General features: G+C 26.6%; 1 protein-coding gene across 3 annotated transcripts in view; it reads left to right on the top strand.

Moving 5' to 3' along the window:
* The first annotated feature begins 227 nt into the window (after positions 1 to 227).
* Positions 228 to 25,011, top strand: part of LOC122521333 (semaphorin-5A) — a 123,732-nt gene continuing 98,948 nt past the window's right edge. For all 3 annotated transcript variants that reach the window (XM_043641999.1, XM_043641983.1, XM_043641992.1), the window contains exon 1: positions 228 to 523. The gene's annotated coding sequence lies outside the window, so the exon portion shown is untranslated. The remainder of the gene's footprint in view (positions 524 to 25,011) is intronic.

The raw sequence follows: 25,011 nt of genomic DNA, 5'->3' as shown, positions 1-25,011 counted from the left end.
TAAATCGTCAAGGTTGCGTTGTTCCCCTCCCATCTATAACTCTTCTTGTCGTGTAAACAAACCAGAACTTCTTTCCTAAATTTTTTATTACTCGTATTAATACAATATCGTGATATAGTTCTCGCTACTTTTCGTTATAGCACTCATAAGAAAAAATTTGAGCACGTGATTCTGTAAAAAAAGAAAAGATAACAAATACAAACATTCAAATAATATAAGTACGTGTATTATATATAATTAAGAATAAATAAAGGATTTCTCCTTTATTCCTAAAAGAAAATAAGGAGTATAAAAAGACAAGAAAGCATAAAAGATCACAGTGAAATGGAGTGACGCGTATTTTGTATTTATTTAGGAAACTTCTTCGTAGTGTTTTTTTTTCTATTTTTTTAGAAAAAAGGTTTAATACGAAATTATGAAAATCAAAGTCGAACGTGAACAACAACATGCAAGATAGCGTGGAAGTTTTCAACGACTTGACGGAAGTTGGAGATTTGTAAACGACTTGGAACAGATTTTACCGGTAAGTAAATTATAACTTTTCTAATGTTTACTTTTTTATTTATTTATTTATTAAAGAAATTAAATAGAAAAAGTATCGCGTTATATTCAAAAAAGCGTAGGAATATTTGGCGCTCCTTTGTCACGTGATACGATTTAACGAGTCGTGTGAAGGCGTCCTTAAGGTGCGCGTGGGTGTAATTAGTTATGGTTTTACTATCTCGTTAGAGAAAAAGAGAGAGAGAGAAAGAGAGAGTAAGCAAGTAAGAATAAGAGAATAAGCTTGGACATGGATGACGGACTTGCGACTGGTAGAAAGGATTTATTCTTCTCTTCATTTTCATCTTTATCTTTATCATTGTCTTCTTTCGTAATGCTTTGCAAGAGAATGGATCGTAAATGTTTATTCAAGTATGTAATCGCGTGAAGAAGAAATGATTTACGTTCTATTTATATTTATTTATTCAGTGTTTGTTTTTTCTTTTTCTCAATTAGCACTAGAAACAAAAAAATTAAATTTTAAACAATAGCAAATTATTAGCTTATGTGAAGCAAATTTTTTATTAGATTTATTGCTATTCTTTTTTTCTTAGTATAAATAGGTATATTAATTATAAGTAATATTATGTTTAAATAGATTTTTCTTTCTTTAACAATATTTGGTTTTTAATAAATAACAAGTATTTATTCAAGTATGTAATCGTGTGAAGAATAAACGAATTATATTTTATTTCTAATTATTTACTCAATGTTTTTGCAGTTAGAATTACAAATACTAATAATTTATTTTCACTTGAGGAACACTAAATTACTAGCTTAAGTAAAACAATTTTCTACTATCATTTTTTTCTCTTTTCTTTAAGTGTATATATATTTAATATTATGTATCATATATGCTTATTTTTGTAATTTAATATTTTCATTATAAATACTGATAAAATTTATTTCAAATATTAACAATTTTCGTATTAATTGGCATATTACTGATAATTTATATTATATATTAATATGAATTATGAATTTAATATACTCTTTATTATTATCATTGAATATAAGCTAAATGCAATATATATATATAAAGTTTCAAATTTTTTCTATAAAGTATTGTTTCAATAACTAATCATTTTAATTAGTTTTGTAAAAATAAAAATTAATAAAAATTTAGAAAAAAATATTAATAGTTGTAGTATTAATATTAAATTAATATTTTATATAATAAATGCTCAATATATACTACAAATGTATATTATGATTATTTCAAATAAATATATTATAATTATATTCAATACATATATACACACACATACACGCCCACACACACACACACACATATTATGAATATTTTGCTCAGTGTAAATAAAGAAATATTATTTTGTATTAATTATAGCTTAAATTACAGAGTCTATATTATTGCACACTAATACTTTATTATATATTTTGATTATGTATTTAAGATATTAATGAATTATTATATTTTTAAATACTCATATTTTTATGAAAATAGTGACTATTTTTTTATTAAATAGTATAATATTGATCTTTTATATTACATACTGATACTTTATTATAAATTCTGATTATTTATTTAAAATAATAATTAAAAATTTTTACAAATATTGATAAATACTAGTTTTTTTGTTCGTTATTTTGAATGTTCTTAATTTTCTTCTTTTGTTATATATGCACAAACATGTATGTAATGTATACGTATATACCTATGTGTGTTTAATAAAATAACTGGATGATTAAACGAGAGAAAGAGAAAGATATATTTCTCGCGATTAATTCAACAACGACCTCGTACACTTGTAAGAAAGTCAATCGACAACGATATGGTCATCGTATTGAGAATGTGGGATCGATTTGCTGTAGGACTTTCAATCGATTTAATACAGGAACATTGAAACAAAACGAGAGACTCGGACAGAGATTGAAATAATCTAAATTGAACTATCAAACAAGTATCTATTGCGAATTGCTAGCAAAATGTTAGATTCAATTCAATAAAGATTGCATTGTAGATCTTAGATCCATAAATCTTAGAATATAAATCAATAATCCGTCGACGTTCAAGATCTGTAACTTGATTTATAATACGTACAGTATCGAATAATAATATTGATGCAGATTTCATTTTGATATAATAACTTTTGTACTGTTAAAAATAATAGAATTTTATTTTTTGAAAATTTATCTCATGAATTTAAAATTTAAGAATACAGTATAACACGGGATATACGGTTCACGTTATACGAATAGAAGAGCGAAAAAACCAAATAAATAATATATAATATATTTATATATATAATAAATAATATAACCATATATATAAATTATTAAGAATAAAAATTTTACAACGAAAAATATCATTTTTTCTAATTGTGGGAATTGTTGATTTATTTCTATTTAATTTCTTTTAAAGGGATAATAACTTTTTACTAATTTTTCTTCCAATAATATAAATCTTCTACTCAGCCTATTTTTTTTAAAGATTTTTGGAGTCATGGCTGGAAAATGGTATTTCTAATTTCTAACATTATATCTATAAGGCGTCTTAGCTAAAAGGTATCAGCTAAATATCTTATCTTTGTTTACAATTATATTTAAAAATTTCTAAGAAAAAAGTTGTACTGTTGCAAAGGGGAAATTTAATGGTTAAAGAATTTCTTCTCAAGCTCTTTCTTTGAACCCTACATATTTTTTGTAATATTTTTGTAAAACATGAAAAGACGAATTTAACAACTTTTCTCATTTGAAGTTTTTTCATATAATTATAAACAAAAATGATATTTAAATAATCCTATTTAGTTAAGACACCCTGCATGGTGACAAAAAAATGTTTATATCTTATAATCGATAAATATCTAATTCGTAATTGAAATTAATTTCTTTTTTAAATAATAAAGCTATTTCTAAAAGGAAATAACTGTTCTATAATATAAACTTTAAACAACCCCTTTTTATTGTACAAGAGTAAATACGAAACTATGTGCTTCGAGTTTTTCAGCGACTTTTAATCACGTTATACGGGGGCAATTTTTAGTCTGTGTTATAGATGTACCGCGTTATAGGGGGTCCTATCGTATTATAAATAATAAAGGTTAGATTGGTCGATATATTAAACGAAAAATATTTAAACTAATGAAGACCTCTATGTTTTAAATTTTTCATTTTATTTTATTACATATCTATTTGATCAACATTGCTTAACAATGTTCTTAAACTTTAGTTTTAAAAGATATATTTTACAAAGAAAAATAAAAGAAGTAGTATACTTTTACAAGTCCATTTTAAACTAGAACCGATTATTAATTGCTAAAACCTATATTTTTTTCATTTTATTTTATTATATACCAATTTAATCAGCATTGTTTAACAATGTATTTAAATTTAACATTTGAGATATATATTATATTTTACAAAAATTTGAAATGAATTATACTTTCTAAAAATTTACAGAAGATGTTATAAGCAGAATTGAATCTGTGCCAATATTTTTCTTCATCATTGTATATATTACACATGTACGCATATAGAAATACATATTTATAAATTTTTATGATTTTCATCGTATGGGTTAAATAGACGACGGTTATAAACGAGACTCGATTCTCATGACTTGTGCGATCCTAATCTCTTTCTAGCCTATGGGGCATGTGGTATTATAGAAGTATTTCAGTATCGTAATAGGATTATGGCATTAATGCACATAGATATTGAGGACAGTATCCGTTAGCATTAGCCACTTCCTGCCACGCACTCTCTCTCTTTCTTTCTTTTTCTTTTTCTCACTCTTTACCCCTTTCTTCGTTTCCCCTTTTTCATTTTGTTCTTATATCATCGATCTTCGACCGTAGTAATTACGCCGTTTCTCACTATGAAGAAACCTTACCTTCCTTCTTTTACCTGTATCTAGTACACCCCTTCCATCTCTTTCTTCTCCTTTTCCTTCTGAAATCCCCATAGACAGACGTGATAGGTATATTTCATAGAAAATGTTATCTGTCCCTCCCTCATGATTAGATTCGTGAGAAACGAAACTTCGTATTAGATCTTTCTCCTTACATTCGGTTATTATTACGCAACGGAAGCAACAAATTACTAATATTTTTTATCAGTTTTAGTTTGATTTATAAAATGTTGAGTATAAACTTTTATGTTAGATTGGAAATATTTACTAAGAATGAGTAAATATTATATATATACAGGGTATCCCATTTAAATCAATTTACTTAAATATCTTCGAAACTGTTTATGATAGAAAAAATTATCGGGCAACAGGCACACAAATACACACACACATACACACACACAAGCGATCATGGAGCGCAGTAAAAAACTAATTTTTTTTTAAACAATTTAACACCTTGACTGGTTGACACTTTTTGTGTACGGATTTTTAAGACTGTGCGCATCGCTATACTATGCGCACTTCTATAAATTGAAACTTATTTTATGCCGATGTGTTATTATGTAGGGCCTACTGTTACTTATCGTAGTAAAAGATTATTACATTTAGACTGATATTCATAGAATCACGGAAAATCCGTATCTTTTGTTCCTTATCATAGCGAAAAATAAAGACGTTTTGGAACGAAATGTTTCATATCAGCATTCTATTGGAAATCATTCGAAACGAATCGGAAATGTATTTCTTACTTTGCCGGTTTCTCATTTGTCATTCTACAGAATGTGAGAAATTTGAATACATTGCCAAGACTACTTTGCCGGTAAGATATACAGTCTATAACAATAACTGTTCATCTTGAATTGAACATCAATAACTTTGTTCATCTTGATCTTGTTTATAATCGTATTAAAAACTTTCAAAGAAAAAAATTTGCATTATTACAAGGAATCTAATGACTGAAATAATTTATTCCCAATGTCATTTTTTTTGTTTTTACGAGCTTTCAACGTAATCAATATATTTTTAAATGGAACTATATATATATATTTTTATATTTTTATTTTTTATTATATTTTTTATTTTTTATAAATTCTTAAACTGTACTCATAACACATTGCCCAACTAACCAGGATCAATGGTCGAAAACCAGTACTATACTTATAAAAACAGTACATATGGTCACCTTATATTAGATGCTAGAAAATGTTTATTATAATCTTATTGATTGTCCAAAATTTCCTTTCGTTTTTTGACAAAAAAATAAAGATTCATTTTTTTCTACAAAGAATAAACTTTTTATAATGCCTGATTCATAGAACTTTTCATTCGTCTAAAAGTCTTGTTTTCTTTTTCTTTCGTAAAAAGAAACACCTAACGGAAGAAACACATAAAACTCAAAGAGTGTTAACACAAATGATCTCTCTTTTTCTCTCTTTCTCTTTTCTTCTCTTTTTTTGTTTTGTTTTTTACGTGGTTATCGCTTCCACGCATATTTCATAGAAGATACTCTTCAAACTGACGTCTTATCTCGAAGGATTCGTTCTTATCGACTATGTTGAACAGAACAGAAACAGAGAAAGAAAAAGAGAAAGAGAGAGAGATTGATCTGAGTGAGTGACGTCTCGATTCTGGTTCGTCTCATCTCTGCAAGATGCAAACCCGAAACCAGTTTTCAATTTCTCACCTACACACGCTCCCACGATTTACTACGATCTTGAATTAATATATGAATAATACATGTGTATCGAATGCACGTATCTACGTCGGTATAATTATAAGATTAAATGTAAAAACATCTCTATTTATTCGGTCAGAATTATAAAACTTTTTTTGTATATGAGTAGTTTAATAAGTCCGAAAAATAAAAATTCAGATTATATGTTTTATAATGCATTGATTTTGAAAATTTTCTGTTTATTAATACGATTAGAAAAATATATAAAGTTTTTCTGCAGAAGGTAGGCTCTGTAACTAAACATGATATGTACAGGATGTGCAAATAAAAACGTAAGTATTTTTTTGGACAATAGCAGCATTTTAAAAACTTCAAGATTTACACCATTTCACAGCTGAAAAAGACAAGAAATTTATGTAAAAATAGTACAATAACATTTCTTATCATAAATTTTATGCTTATTTATTGTAAAAAAAAACATCTTTTTCTGCCGTATTATATATATCTAAATTTTACTCTCCATGTATTGTTCTTATTGTCCTGTAAAAAAAGGCGTGTTCTATTGAAAGTATATACTTTAATAAAATCATCATGTATTATTTTTTTATTTCTTTTGGAATTGTTCTACCATTAACATAAGATAGAATAATGGTTAATCAAAAAGGAAAGAAGAAAAATTATGTAATGTTTTTAATAATACAATCATTTTTACAAATATTTTAATGTAGTATATTTTTATATTGTAACCAAAGTTAAAATGTTTAAAATTAAAAAAAAACGTAAATATATAACTCACTAAAACTTAATGTTCATTTCAAATCTGTATCTCGAACAATTCTAAAAATAACAGAAGTAACAGTTACTGTTATTATGAATTTTTTGTTTTTCAGTATTACCAACACATATTGAAAGAAGAAGAATATTTTAGTTTCCATATCGAAGTTTATGTAAACAAATATAGAAGAAAAGTGGACTTATTTGTAATGGCTATCGAAATTGTTATACAACAAATTCAGAAACTATAGAAAAAAAGGATTTTTGACCTTAAAAAAACTAAGCAACCAATAAATCCATTAATAAGTAGAAAAAATATTATTTATTCCATTAAAATTTACAATAATCAGAAAATACCAACAAATAAATTTAACTGCACTGACTTTTGAGCGTCTTATATTTTATTCTTATCCTTTTACTCTTTCTTTTACGGGTTCGAGTCATTTCTCTATGAAAATTTCTTCACACTTTTTCAATACTATCAAATAAGTCACGCACGCCTTTTTACCGCCTTTTTGGAGTCAACAACATAAGGTTTTTATCTTTTGTTTCTTTGAACGGGTCACTCATTCATGTTACTAATTGTATCCACGTTGCTTGACTTTAGTACACAGCTAGTAAAGTGATCTCCATAAAAAGTATCAATTGTAGTATGGGCAAGTATTAACAAAAAACATACTTCTCCAAAACCTGATTTTACCCATTAAAAATTTGTTTAACGAGCAATAGCTCAAATTAGCATAAATGTTTAACATAGACGATATATACTCTATTTTTATTTCCATTAAAAAGGTATTTTTAAAATGCACTTTTGAGGTATAATGAATGCAGTCTGAGGGTATTCATGCTTGATTGAAATAGCTCTACCATCGAAAAATGTGAACAGAATAGTTTTAGACATAGTAGAAATATTAGCAATATAAAGTGTGTAAAAATAAATCCTATAATAGTATCCTGTTAATTGTTAAACAAATCAGAGGTAACATTCTGAATTTAAACATAAAAAGTTTTGCTTAAACAAAAGGAAAGAATTATTTGATAGAAAGAATTGACTTAACAGAAAGTAAAAGTTTAGATTATGTTTTTTTCTTGTTAAATATACCGTCTTTGTCCAGCCAAAAGTCACTAACCAAATTTTTATCTTCATTGATAAGAAAATTACTTTTTGAATTTGTTAACAATTTATCCAATGAAAAGCATCATGGTAGTATGTGCAAGTATTAACAAAAAGCATAATTTTTCAAAATTTGACTTTTCTTATTAAAAATCTGTTTAAGGAGCAATAACTCATAATAGCATAAATTTGGAATCATAGACGATATATACTCTATTTTTATTTCCATTAAACATATTTTTATTATTGTGTTCATATAATTTATCATCTTTATTTTTCTTATAAAATTTTCACATTTTTTAAAATTTTTCACACATTTTAAAATTTTTATATTTATAAAAGCCTTACAAAATTATCAGAAGTGGGATATGAATTTTCACTACCCTTTGCAATGCTTAATTAGATATCGGTATATAATATAAAGGCTGTTCTTGATATTTGTTTTTTTATATAAAATATTTAAGTTATCGAAAGTTTACTTCAATGGCATTATAGGGTAATTATGCCTTTGCGGTGATAGACAAAATATATTTTAGGTAACTAAAAAAATTATGATGCACTATGTAATTGATTTTTATGAAACATATCTATTTTGCTGTTGTTACTGTTTTATTGTTACCGAAACAAATATGGATTACATGTGTGTTGGAATAAATTTACTATCATGAATGCTATATGAGATATTTCATATTAGCAATCAATATTTATAATAAAATATCAGTACGTTAATAATGTACAGTGTTCTTGATAATTCGTTTCTTCTTTCGGAATATGAAATATTAAAATTTGGAAAATTTTTGTAAAATAGCATAGTAAAATTATGAATTATGTTTTTATGAGACTTGTGAAATATTTTTTTACGTAAATAAGAACAGTTATGATGCATAACATCATTACTTTAAATAAAAGAAAGCCTATTTTTATTGTTGTTATTTTTATAACATAATTAACAGAATAAATATTAGGTAACATAAATGAGATTTTTATAACATAAATTAAAACTCTTTTGAAACTTTATGTATATATATATATATATATAGATAATCGGTATTTATAATAAAATAATATTATATATAGTAATACACAAATTAATATATAAACTGTCTTTTTAGATATTATAAAAATAGATAATACGATATTCATAATGAAATACGTGTAATGAAATGTAATGAAAAACATAAAGCAAAATTTTTGGCAAAAAATATTTTTGACTAATAAAAATTGTTTTTTTTATTGGTTGCTATTTAACGGGTAATCGTTATAAAATTTTTGTTCATCAGTATTTTAAAAAGATGCTTACAGAATTTATAATAAAATATTAGTATATACTATAAGTGATCAATATGTTACAGTAGTATGTTTATGCAATTATATATTTTGCATATTTTATATGTTTTTATATTTTTCATAAACAATAAATCAATGATTATGTTAAATATTTTCATCATATTTTACACATTTTTTTTAAGTTATCAGTATGCTTTGTAACATTTGATGAATCATGAACTACTATTTATGATACTTCCACGTTTTGGAATTTTTATTCTTAACTGATTATATATAATTAACAAACGGATAGCTAAAATATGTGATACAAGTTTAATTATCAAAGAAGATATTATTTATTAAAAATCACAATTAACACATTATATAAATACTGCTGCTCGTGGGCAAAATATACAATGGCGTAATAATTTAAAAACAAGCATAATTCACCAAATTTTAAATAAAAATCAATTTTATAACAATATTTGTCCAGCGATGGTCACTGTAAAAATGCAATGTTTTAATAATACAAAGCGGAGAAATTATCTTAAAAAATATACTGGCCAAAATATACTAGATTAATCTACGCTGATTATGAAAAAAAGTTGAAAGTTGCCGGCAAGTTCTTTACGAATCATGTGCTTAGAACATTACTCTACTACTACTATTTATAATTTATTTTTATTACTATTATTATTGCTATTATTAAAATAAATACTATTATTTATTTTTTATATACTATTATTGGTTACTACTACAAAAAAAATCATTAATATTCTTGCTATTATTAATATTCATATTTATTATAAATATTACTATCGAGATAGTATAATATTAGATCAGGGAAAAAGTGTCTTTGTATTTTAATGTACAAATGAAACAAGTTTTTTTTAAATTTTACATCCACCCTTTCTCAAATGGTTTAAAATTTTTTTGTACTCGAGTTTCACTTCTTCAGCGATATCATGATTGTTAATGTCTTGCTCAATATTTTCCATTAATTCATTGACTTTTCTAGTAATTTATCGACCAGAATGAGTTGCACTTTTGACATCAAAATATTTAAATAGAAAACGCTCGAAACGACTTTGTATCAAACGTACTGATACTGTATCATTTCTATAAACATTGCAAATTATTTTACCCACTTGAGTAACGTTTTTCCCTTTTTTGTAATAAAACTTCAAACTGTATCGAATTTCTTCATCCATTTATTGTCAAAACATGATAACTTTGGACTGAATATATAAACAATATTATAACTTTTTATATCAATTATTTTATGATTTGTCACCTTTTAAATATACGCAAAGTTTGCTAAATTCGATTAGTATTACCGAAGTTATGCTATCTTAAAGTTATCTATCAGGAAAATACATTATTCGATCTAATATAAATACATATAAATTACATACTGATATTTTTTTTTTTAAATACTGACCATTTTTAGTATTAATTAGAGACTTTTATTTATTTACTTTAATATAATTTATATTATATAGTTTAATTTTGATTGTTTAGAAAATATGTTTAAATTTTAGATTCGTCAATTTAATGAAATATTTTGTATTTTTTAAATATTGTTTTCAGCTAGAAAACTATTTTTATATTTTTATAATAAATGATAAAAATTTATTGAAAATACTAAATTAAAAGATATTTAAAAATACTGGACCATTAAATAGCAGCCTTACGGAAATCGGTTTAATATATTATAAAATATAAAATTCTGAATGAATCATTCGTTTTGTTTGTCATCATTCCAACTAACTAAAAAAGTTGCTAGAATACCAGTATAGCATTACAATGTGTTAGTGAAACACGTGGTTTCCATCTGTTTCGTGATTTGCGCACGCGTCTGAAATATAGAAGATGAGAATAGAGAAAGAAAATGAAAAAAAGAGAAAGAAAAAGAAAAAGAAAGAGGGAGAGAATGAGAAAGATGAAAATGAGATAGAGGAGATTTTTTTGCTGGTTTTTTCGCTTTAAAGAGCCTACTTCCTCAATGTTTATCTTTCGTTTTTATTCAAACATTCCTTCTTTCTTCCTTTTCCTTTTTTTTTTAAAGAAATACAAAAATACATGTATGTAAAGCATTGACTTTTAAAGGCTCAATTTTCAGTTATGCATTTTTTATTAATAACTATAATTATTTACTATTAAAAGTTATTTTCTTTTTTATTATGTTTTATATTTATTTAATCTCTATTACTTAACAATGTACTTAAATTTTATACTTGAGGGATACATTTTTTAAGCAAATGAAATAAAATATTGTTTACTTTAATTTTAAGATCTATGTTTAGTTAAAAACGATTTTTAATTGCCATAAGTAATTTTTGTATATTTATTGTTTATATATTTAATCTCCATGGTTTACAAAATCTATTTAAACCTTAGGCTCATAAATTAAATAAAGTATTGTAATTTTGAAAACCCATTTTAAGCACAACAGTAACTTTAACTATTAAATCTCTTTTAAAATTAGTTTTTATTTTAATATATTATCATTATTTGATCAGCATAGTTTAACAGCATATTTAAATTATAATTCCGACAAATATAAATACTTCAAAATAAAAGAAATTAAATAATTATTAATTAAAAGGCTCATATTCAGTTAAAACCTATTAAGAACTATTAAAAGCAATTTTGGAATACTTTATTAAATCTCTCTCTTTCTCCAAGAGATATAAGTACATACACACAGTGATCTCTTAACAATTTCGCCCAGCATACTACCACTCGGCAGTCGTGTATATTTTCGCAAGGATTACTAAAATGTTTTTTTCGAATAAGAGCCTGGAAAGAAGAAAGCTCGATAAGTGTTAATCGAAGAGAACATTAATATTTCGACATTTTCAAAGTGGTCCAGGTTCTCGAATCAATACACATACACACTCACATACACGCATATATTTACTATATGTATATACTTAGCTATTTGTGCACGCATGCACGCAACACAGGGACGTTCGCGATTCCGCCACGAACCTGTATTCGTCTTCTTGTTCTTTTTTCCGAACGGCCAATGGTCAAGCACTCCGTAACAGCAACAGCAAACCAGCAATCCAGCAAGCCAGCAACCAACAACGGCAACAGCAGCAGTAGCAGTACGAACGAAGGAACCGTATATGGTGCTGGCCTACTACCTCCTCTCATCTCACACAGATAAGCAACGAATCACGTCGATGCAAACGCGAATAACTCTCGTATCTTTTTAAACTTCTTCGATCTTCCTAAAGTATTTCGTTTCTCTACCTACTCTGTTTCTTTCTTTTTCTCTGATTTTTATTTATTTTTCCTTTTTTTTTATTGGCATCGTTATATCATCATGCCAACGGTAGATAAGCGGATATTCTCCAAGAGAAACGCCTTGATGTGTTCTCTTTTTATTCCCCCCTCCCTTCTCCCTCAGTCCCACTCACCACTTCATTATTTATTTATATTTCTATTTTTTTTAAATGCCATTTTAAAATAAGACGTAATTCAGCCATAAAATTTTCTTCCTCGTTCTATAACGATCATGTGAATACAAATGTATCTTGATTTACAAGGATTATTCTTTTCATACGGTATTGTTGTTCTAATTTTTTTTGTTAGTTTATGCGGAAGAATATCAAGTAAATAGAGTAGAGTATGTCAATGCAAAAAAAAAGAATCTTATAGGAAAAAGATGATATGAGTTGGACAAATATTATTATTCAAAATCTTTTTGAATAAAAATTATTAATTTGAATTTAGAAAAATTGAAATCCATTTTATTTGTCATTAATATCGATAATGCAATTAAAAATAATTGATTTTTTCTCTTAAATTGGCACGAAGTACAGTTAAGTGTTTTGCGTATACTTTATATACAGGGAGTTTCAATTACAGTAGGCCACTGAAATATTTCGATTTGTGATAATTCAAAAAAGAATTTTTATGTAATTATAATGATTTTAAAAAATGACTCAAATGAATAAGTATAGTAAATTAATAGAAAATTATTAAAAAAGAAAAAAATTCCTGGTCATGTAAAATGAAATTCGAATTAATATCACGAAAAAAGTCCGTGTGAACGGAAGGATACAAAAAGCGCATAAATCTAAAGTCAGGTATAGTTTTTGAAAATATTTTTCTAGCTGTTTATTATTGATATAAAAATTCACTATCAACTTGTGTATCGGGTGTCTTATTTGAAAAAATATGAATATACAAAATATTTCCTTGCTGAATAAAACGAATGTTTTAAATAAAAATTGCTTTAAAAATTATTTAACTGTTTCATTTAATTAAATATATAAATTCATATTTTATTTAAGCAATAAATGTAAATCATGGAGTTTAATATACGCAGTTATTTCATTGAGAAAGTTATTGTCAAGATATGGAAGTTATAATAATGTTTTCTTCGATGGAAATCGATATTTTGAGTCTAATAATAGTTGTAACGTACATCAATACGAATCCAACAAGTATTTGTAGTACAACTTTTCATCAATATTTCATCAAGTTATGGCGCGTTGGAGTTTAATAAACTGCGTAATCGCAGTAATGCAATCGATTTTCTTTCCAAACATTTGATAACAATGTATTTATAAGTGGATCTTCCTATTTTTTATTTATCACTATATTTACTTTTGTTCATACATTTTTGAAATTTTAATCATTCGATTAAAGATAATATTCAGTAGTCATAAAAAATATTATTGTAAATAAATAATTATGTATATTTATATTATTACTAATATATACTATAATATACTTAAACTATGATATATTATATACATACATTGACTATACAATAGTAAAGTTTTTATAGTTTATTAATAATACTAATATTATATAATATTAATTTTTATAATACATATTACTATTTGTAGTATATCATTATTACTAATAATATTACTAATATTTAGAGGACATACTACTATAAACACAGTTTAATATTATTAATATTATTATTACTAATATTTATTATATACGCTACTATTTATAGAATATAATAAACTATAATTTTGTGTTATTATATAAAAAGTAAAAATTTCATATTAATTAACTTTATAAAGAATTATACAGTTAAATTATATTTTTATCTTCTCCGTTTTATGCATGCATGAAAGATTTTAAATATTCATAGTTATGTATACAGTAATAAGTTAATTATCTTTGTATATAGGTGTTGAAATTTTGTTCTTACATTTTTACACAATAATTGCAATTTAATAATTAAAAATTCTTCGATCTTCTTCTACTCGGTAATAAATTCAAACTTGTAAATTTCTAACCTCGTTTATTGATGGTATAAAAAAACATTTTATACGGTTCATTTTTCAAAAATCTTATCAAAGTGATCTTTAACCAACTTATCGTATGTTTAACATATTTTCAAAATCACGTTTCCACTAGCCTATAATCTATTATTGAAAATTATTTAATAAAGAAATTATAAGTATTATAATTGAATGCAAAGGGGTTCCAAAAATAAAATCCTTTAAATTCAACATACATCTATATTTAACGCTAAGCATAAATATTTTTTTTTTTAATTAAGTAAGTCTATTTGAATTTGGTTTTTATTCAACAGTTTTATTAATTGATATTGAATAATAAAATTTAACATATTTTATTTATATCTTAAACAAACATTAGTCGAATTCATAAACATTTATCAATATTTTACAATCTAATTCAAACACAAATCTTGAAATATCTTAAAATAAGAGTAAAATGAATTTGTATTATTCTCAAAAATAAACGGCTCATATTTAAGAGACGTGCTATTTTGCACGTTTCACAATCCGATTTCAGTTGAATCATAACCATAAGTACGACGATATTCTTCGTATCGATCGATAAAATCGAATCAACGAACCTGCGAAGGTAAGATGATTTTTTAAAAGACCGTATGAAATACCGCAACAAGTGCACACAATAATGGTATCTAGATTATTAACACAATTGCGAGAATAAACAGATTACTTTTTACAAATCACATGGATGACTGTTAGATAAGAGTGTAAGCTTCGATAAAAGAAGATTGTCGTTGATACGAACGACGATGTTTTATTTCATATTTTTATACTTAAGAAAAACAGGACAGGTAATAATTGCAGATACTGTGTACTTGTATATGTAGTTTGATCAGTGCTAAGATATTTTCAGTTTATTGTTTATCTTTTTACTATGATGTAGCGTACGTTTGTTAACTGCTGATAATATCAGTTTTTATTTTAATCATTTTTATTCTTGCTGAGAAAAAAATCAATATTTATGTTGACTTTTTAAACTGTTTGATAACGCTCTATAAAAGTTTATTCTCCGAAATAGTTTGACTTTTCATTGAGTTATTTTAAGATAAATTAATTAAATGTTCTTATTTTGTTTACACATTATTTATTTTTTTTATAGAAATCTTTTTATGTAATGACTTTCTATGTGATATATTGATACGTTTTCTCCGAGGCAAGTAGAATTGATTTGATGCATATCTTATATGAAATAGGCTTACGTAAAATGTAGCAAAGATATTCTGATTATGCATGCAATATAAGTTATAGTAATATTATATGGTTAATGTAATTTAAATAATTTATTTTAAGAAATAATAACAAACTAGTCAGGTCAGCATTTTTTTATTATTACATTGAAGCCATTTTAATCAGTATTTTAAATAGTTGTTATTAGTTTAATTAAAATATTTGTAATTATAATAAATTATCTGTATTTCAATTATTAAGAATCATATACAAAACATTTAATATATTTAAAACGTTCTAAAATGGAAATAACTATTGATTTAATCAACCAAAAACACACATTTCAAAATTTATTTAGTATATTTATTTTCTTAAAAATTTTATTCATAAAATATTTTAAAAAATGCCAAGATATTAATTCGATGTTAATTCGGTACCATAAATAAATACTAAATTTATTTTTAAAAAGTACCGAATTAATGTCTACATCTAATATATTTCAACATACCTTATCTGAAATAAATAATTCCCAGAGAAATTACAAACATTTAAAATTAAAAACCATCTCAATTATTCTTAGTCTGCCTTTGCTTTAAAGTTCCTTTGAATAAAACAATAACGGTCGTTAACACTAGATTTACGGACTGAGCCAATTTGACTCATTACAAAAATTTGTTTACCGTATATATATAACTTAAATATTATTTTTTAAAAACATATGTTGGTTTTTAGTTACTTAATTAAATATACGTAAATATTAATTCCTCCCCTTTACTCAATCCTCCATTCAAACAATGTTTGTAAGTCATTAGAAAAATAATGAACAAAATATCCGTAAATCTAGTGTTAATAAAAATTCCTTCGCTTTTGGTCTACTAAAACGGTTTAGTAAATGTCTGAGCTGAGTTTCGAGGCAAGGTTTCATTTTCTACGATGCATGATACACGAAAGGGAAACAGTGCTTAACTTATTATTATACGTTAGGGAGAAACGTGGTCGGTAGGAATATCAATGCATCCTTTGTATCGCGTAAACGTATATAATACCTATATACGTATGTTATATACATGCATGCATATATACTTATACACATATATATATATGCCAAACGCAATCTACTGTTAATATTATATATACCTATGTATTCTCTTTTTAAGTAATATTTAATCGATAATGAAAAATCTATAGATTTTTTTTTACGGTTACTACGTAGTACAGATTCGATCAGCAGCTATATAAAGTACATTGAAAATCTATATAATTAGATTTTATTATCGTAACAATCTTCTTGTTATCACCGATAAAATTCTCCTACGACCTTCGAAAAAATTTAACTTTATCGATCAAACGTATCATCCATTCGTAATACGAATCATTTTAACGAGCACGTACTGTAGTAGAAATCCGTTTAACATGGTTCGTATATTACACGTTATATAAATATATTTAATAGTAAAATTTACGTGTTACGAACGTTTTTTTTATGCAACTTGATTTGTTTCGTTTTTTAATTTTAATTGATATCATTTACAATTTATTCATGAGAAAATATATCTATGACTATAAAATATAATAGTATTATCAAGTTTATGGTTACATATTTCAGGTTTTTATAAAGCAATTACACTGATTATTATTTGTATCAATAAATTATTTTTTAATCTTGATAAATATATTTATAATTTATTAAAAATATTTACATAATATATACATATTTGTATAATAAAAATTGTTAAATGATGTATTGTCAAATTATTAGCTTACAAAAATATTCGGATTATGTCAATATATAGCCATTTCGTTTTAGAACATGTCCAAATCTGTTTACCATATTATTTATAAAGTTATTTTTAATATTCATTTTTTATATTTGTTCAAATATTTTCGAATCTTTATTTTAATTCAGCTATTGAAAACATTAGTGTTTACCGAATTTTCTTTTTTTAATTCATCCGATGAATTTTCAATGGGATTAAGATTCGGTTGTTATTTGAGGATGAAAAATTTTTCAATATTTATTAAATAAGAACTCTTGCAAAATGTGTACTTTGTTGTCTTGATAAAACATTTAACTATTATAAATCCTCATTTTTTCGGCACTTCGAAATAAGTTGTTTTTTACTTTGTTTGAATAAATAAATAATAAATAAATAATGTTATCAATGTACACCAAGTTTCCAATTCCATATACCAAATTGATTAACTCCACAAAACAAAAAGTAAAGAAAATTGATATAGTAATGTACATTATCATCTGATTTATCATTGAAATGCCATAAAAATTGTTCTCGTTTAATAGTATTAGGTATAATTATTTAAACAATTAATTTGAAATATAAAAAGTTAAATATTAATCAATTGTTTTGATAATAAAATTTGAAAAAATTCTAAAGGTGTAGTTATCCGCTTTGGCCTGTGAACGGCTCATATAACAAAATGCAATCCCAGAACACGATACAGGTTCCTGATTTGTGTAAATTTTCAAATAAATTATTTCTTTATCAAGATCATTAACCCTTTCGCTACTACGGGCCACTATAGTTGCCTTCCATAAGATACCACTGAGGTACTACGGGCCACTATAGTGGCTTTCCATAAGATGCCACTGATATACTACGGGCCATTATAGTGGCCCTCCATAAGATGCCACTATAATTGTAATGTATTAATGCCAATGCCAATGTAAATTAAAGAGCGCATGCTAAGACCTTATAAATACCCTGGAAAACGATTTATTTACAAATACCCTTTGGAGAAAAATTTTTTCGTTTGAAAACATTCAAGTAGCTTGGGTTCTCCGCTGCGGTACTCCCGCTGACGGTCGTCAGAACCCGCCCGTAACGAAACAGTTAAATGACCTATTGCTAAAATCAATAAATAAGGTGATTAATTTACAAAAAAAAACATCAAAATATGAATCCAATAAGTTTGTCATATTGTAGTGTCCGAATATTTTTGAGAGTCATTTGTATATATATATATAATAAATATTCATTAATTAACATATAACCATTAACATAGAATGGTTATCAGCTTCAACGCTAACAAGTTTAAATGATAAAGTTGCATGTCTTTTGTAGTTTAAAGGTTGCTGAAAGGGATACTATTTTCACAGGTTAAATATCTGGACGCTACAGAAATATAAATATTAATCTATTGAAAATGAACCACGATAAGCTGTTTTTTCCAAAACGTGCTTCTTTACCACTTCTATCTCAAAAAAATTGCAACTGAAATACATCGCTTATTATTAACTATTATTCGATGAAACTCTATCGCAAAGAACATATAGAGTTTGATTTAAATGCTTTCGAAACGGTGATTTTAACATGATAGACAAAGAACATTTTAGTCAGTCGAAAAAGATATTGAACTGCAAAAATTTCTTGATAAAAATCCATCCCAAACGCTTTTAGAGTTATCAAAAGCTTTAAATATTCTATTACTCTAATGGCTGTTTCAAAACGCTGTTGCATGCCATGGAAAATTGTTACCAAATATTTTAGAGACAATAATGCTACAGGGATCAAGTTTGCGCTTAATATAAATACTGAGAAAATTCTTATTCGCAAACTATTATTCTTAACACAGTGGTCAATAAAAAAACAATTAAGAAACCAAAAGAAATCGGTAATATGTGTATAATAAAGACAACAATGTCAAATAAAGCAATTTAAATTCTAACATTTTTAATATTAATAACATACAAAAATTTGCATCAATCAATTAAACAATACTATGCTGACAAATTATAATTTAATATTATTATATTCAAAAATATTAATTGAACAAAATATTCATATATATCGTTCATTATTGCTATGAATTAATGAACTATTAATTAATAATCAAGACTATCAATTATTGACAATATTTTGTGGGGAGAGTTTCTACATTTAATTATTTTATTATTTAAGTTCATTGTACGAGGAATCAGGTTATACGGTAGTTTACTGTATTTGAACTGGCAAAAAGAAAATTATGATGAATTTCATTGGTACTCATGCAGCTGGCTTCTCCCTTTCCAATGAAATTACATATCGCTGACCTGTGTCATCGATTCATCGATCATTCCTTCTTGATGATTTCATCGACTAAATTTTCATCTCACACTTTATCCTTTTGATTTATTTTTATTAAAATCGTAACAAGGAAACATCAAACTTGTCTACTACGTATTTATCTTTTACAAAAGATTGAATAACATGGTACGATTGTTTGTTCTTATCTCTGCTGGGTGCGCACTCAAATTCCAAGAACTAACAGAGAAAAGAAAAAGAAATACAACAAAGAAAACGAAATATCCATGTCCATTCCTCGTCAATTCCCACATATATCGAATTACTCGGAAAGTTCATACCGATTTATTACCGATATTTTTCATTTATATTTTTATTTGATTTTTATTTCATAAAATAATAATATTTAATTGAAATAACTTTTCTATAAACAAATATTAACTCTTTTTTCTAAAAATCAATAAGAACCTTCCAAGTAACTCAATACTTGTATATTAGATTATCCGAAAGCGTTATGCCGATTTAAAAATATATTCATTTATATTTTCATTTTATTTCGTAAAGTAGTAATATTTAATGGAAACAATGTTGAAATATGATTTTTTTTTTTTAAAAAGATCGGCATGAACTTTCCACGCAACTCAAATGCTTGTACATGGAATTACTCAGAAAAATTATACCGATTTAGAAAAAAATCTACATTACATACATTTAAAAATACATATCTAACATAAATTTCAAATGAACAGGATCTTCCTCTGCAACCGAATAGAAACAAACTATAATTTAACAACGCGTCAAACTTGAGAAGACTTTCTTTAGAATAACTTACACTAGTTCAAAGACCACGTTTCGTTCCACGTCATACTTTAAACAAGACAGCGACATCGAGTTTGCCGAGTTGCGAAGTTTATCCGGAAAAACAAGATGTTTCTTGTGTTTCCTTCTTCTTCTTCTATCCTCTTTTTTTTTTCTTAAGAAAAAAAAAGAGAGAACAAAAAATCATTCTCAGGTCTCAGAATCGTGTTAACGGTTCGGCAAACAGGACTGATTGTGAGAAAGAAATAATCAACGACATGCGACAGACAGGAGGACGCCGTTCATCTTATCAGGTTTCAAACGTATCTATGTGTTACACATACGACAGACACAAATACAAATATACGTATCACATAAATGAATACGTTCATATACATACGCATAAATTTGTATATATATACCTACGCATATACATATACGTGTAAATAAATACATACACTTACATGTACACATAATTCATACACTTCCTATAGATATGCACATATATGCTTACACATACACATAACATACACGTGTACATACATACATACGCAAATCATATGGATATACGTACATACACATATACGTAATCAGGATATAAGATCATTTCTATTAGCTTTCTTTTTTCGTCCCACCTGAATGATTTAAGTGGTGATATCGATGTCGTTCAGGTGCATGATCGAATTTTTACCAACACACCAAGCGTTCCGATATCGATATCATCGTTCAAGATAACGCAGTACTAGTCGTGCTTCATTGCTTCTTTCTATAAATCATCGACATACCTAAAGAAACTTTTACATTTGTTTGTTTTTTTTTTTTAGGTTTTCTTTTCTTTTATTTTATTCCTTTTTATTTTTTTGTTCTGATAAAGATTCGAGCGAGTTATCATCATAGTGATCGTTCAATGTTAGAATCCGTTAAGAAATCATCGTTCTAGCTTGGTTCTCTTAAGATTCCTATCATCGGCCGTAAGACCTCTGTCTTTCATCGATATCACGCGTCACTGTATATCTCCTTGAGTTAAATAAATACCAAGGTGTCAAGTATTTCTCCTGATATATTCAATATGAGTTAAACGTTTAAACGAACGTCTAAGCTTACTGCGTATATTCTATGTTTAAATTGATAGAAGCGTTCTTTTGTAAATCAACTATGATATTTTTGTAGAGGTGTACGTATATACAGGGTGATTTGTTCAAAATTGAAACAACTATTCGTGTCTAGAAAACAATACATTTTTGTCGAAGAAATTTGAAACTAAAGTTATTTTATTCTCGGAAACGATATAATAGCATTATTTATTTAATAGAAGTTTTCGAAGTTAAATCAAAGTCAAATTTAGTTTTTTGTTTTTACAGAAGATTGTTGTTTTTAGAATAGCATATTATTTTACGCAAAATAATAATTAACTTTTGTTTAAAATATTTTTCTAAGTATACACTTTTTACTCTCTACAATACTTAAACTTAAAATCAGTGCCGCTATTGTAAATTTTAATAAATCATATTAAATTTATTAAAATTTGTTTTATTCGATTACACAATAAACGTTAATTATAACTATTTACAATTTTTTAATTAATTAAGATTTATTGCATTTAAAAAGGAAAACTAATAAAGTTGGCCTTAAAATACAAATTGGAATCGTTAACCTAATCAGAAATAAATGATACTTCAACATTTGCTTTCGAAAATCAAACAACATTACTTTTAAACTTTATTTATCAAATATACCTTTTTTCAAGATATTTAAGTGTCCTAATTAAAAAATCTCATCCTGAATATAATATCATATATATATTATATAAAAAAAAAATAAATTTGAGATTATATATATAAATTTTTAATTAAAAAATGAACGAAGATCGAGTAAACTTTGAAGCGTGGAGTTCTTATATTGGAGTAATATAAGATAAGATATAGTAAAGGTACAGTGAGATAAAAGTTGAACGAATCCGATCAGAAATGTAGCATCCACTCCCTCATATTTTCTTTAGCAAGTAGACACTTCGTCGAGTCACGTACGCTTTCGCTTGCTCACTCGCTCGTTTATACTGTTATTAATTAGTGCAAACAATCTCGACCATATGTCGAGACACTCGCGGCGTTTGCTAAGAGTGCCTCATAATTTATTTATCGCGATAGAAGAGTCCAAGCGAGTTAGTAGCAGAGCTCGCAAAGTAGCGAGTAGTTGTTGCAAGAGTTTGAAGGAATAATCTTCTAGTATCTTTGTAACTTTTATAAACGTGATTTTGTGGGAATTAATCATAACTGCTGATGTTGTAATAGCAAGAATAAAAGTCGAGAAAAAGATAATTTGATCGATTCTATTTAAATAAAATAATATATCAAATATATATCAGTGTTACAAAACAATTGTTTTCTGTATATTGTCAAATACAGGGTGCCTTAGCTAATTGGCATTATCTAAATATCCCCTTTGTTTATAATTCTATGAAAAAAATTTAAAGGAAAAAATTGCACTATTACAGGGGGAAATGTAATGGTTGAAAGAATTTCTTCTCAAGGTCGTTATTTTACGAAATTCAAGCTAATTTTTAGCCAATAAATGAATGAAGTGAATAAAATATAAAAACCGTACGAATTCATTGGCAAATATTTTAATATAAATATTTTACGTGTTATCGGTAACCTACCGCACAACTTTTCATTCTTATCTCAAATTTATCTTATACAGAGTGCTCCAAAATTAACTTTATAGATAAACAAAAATATCAATATTGGTATTGGAATAAAATTACAATATTATTTTTAAAATTTTAACGTACAAATTTCGATGCTGTCACTTCAAATATCTAGACAATAAATTATATACTATTTATAATATATTTATAAACTATTACAAATACTTATTATTTATTTAAATTACAGTAATAGTTATTTTTACTGAACAAAATATTTACATAATATTGAACAATTATTTTCCAAAATAATAAATGCGAATTAAAAACGTTGAGAAATTATTGATCAAATAAACAGAAGTGTTAGGAATTTAGCGATAGAATTCAAACAGATGTCAGCAGTTAGCGTACATCTTGCATGCTCCGCTTATTTTCTACGATAAATCATCATCCCTGCTTTTTTTTTTTCTTCCTTCTCTTCTCGGTTTCTTCGAGAGTATAAACGAGTAATATCTCTTGGCGCTAGTTCCTTGATAAGAGGAAATCGAGAGCAAAGCTAAAGATATATCTTTCATTCTCAGACTCCTTCGAACAAAAGCGAGCTCAAAGCGTATTCAATTTCAGGTAATACAGATCGATCGATGCTTTTAAACAAACTACTTTTCCAATAGATTCCATGCTAACGTGTCATCGATTTACTGTCCCATCCGTACTTTACAATTCATCCTATCTCTTTCTTTATCTCAATCCCTCTTTGTATATGTTACCGGAATAGTGTAAAATCCGGCACTGTTAGCAATACCCCGGCATTGTTCTTAATGCAAAGCGTTTTTTGACAAAGTCGGAAACAGGAGAATTTTTACGGATTTTTCCTAAGAATAGGAAAAATATACATAATACTTAGGCATTCTACAGAACACCAAATGCTACTTAGGCAATATTGAAAAGAATACATTATCGAGCAATAGGCACATACAGATATATGCAATCCCCCCCCCACTAACAACACACACCCCGCTCCCACATACACACACAAAAGCGAACATGGTGCGGGTTGTTGAGACTGTGCGTGCCGCTATACTATGCTTCTTCTTCTTTTTCATTCTTTAGTTTAGGCAAGTTGCCTGTTTCGTAACGACGTTTTTCTGTCTATTGCACTGTTAAATTGTCGCACCATCGTTTTCGTGGGCGCCCCGTACTTCTGCGGCCAATCGGTGACTTATCTCGTGCAATTCTGATGATTCTTCTTTTGTTGTCCTTTTCGTTGTCCTTTTCCTTGCATGGGTCGTCATCTGTGGATTAGTCCTATTCCGAGGCAGAGTGTCGTTTCTATGAGCCGCAATTTTTTTTTACGTTGGGTAGGGAGCTAACCTGATCCAACAACCTTCCTCCTTTTCCCGGGCTTAGGACCGGCAACATGACCCCTGATCTCAATCCGCCCAGCGATCATGCAGGCGGAGTTGCTATACTATGCATACCTCTAAACTTAGTTAATGTGGTGTGTTATTATGAAGGACCCACTGTTACTTATCGTAGGAAAGATTATATTATATTTAGACCGATATTCATAGAGATTACCATATAAAATCTGTATCTTTTGTTCCTTACCGTATCGGAAGATAAGCGGGTTTAAAACGAAATATTTTATATCTACTTTTTTACTTTACCGGTTCCTCATTTGTCATTCTCCAGAATTTCTAGAAAATGTGAGAAATAAGAATACATTTCCGACTTTGTCAAAAAACGCTTTGCATTGAGGACAATGCCGGAGTATTGCTAACATTGCCAGATTTCCCACTGTATATAGTAGATTTTTCACTATATTCCGATAACATTTATATTTTAC

This window comes from Polistes fuscatus, unplaced genomic scaffold, assembly GCF_010416935.1.
Source record: "Polistes fuscatus isolate 324 unplaced genomic scaffold, CU_Pfus_HIC Scaffold1, whole genome shotgun sequence".
NCBI lineage: Eukaryota > Metazoa > Arthropoda > Insecta > Hymenoptera > Vespidae > Polistes > Polistes fuscatus.
This window is presented reverse-complemented; position numbering and strand designations above follow the sequence as displayed.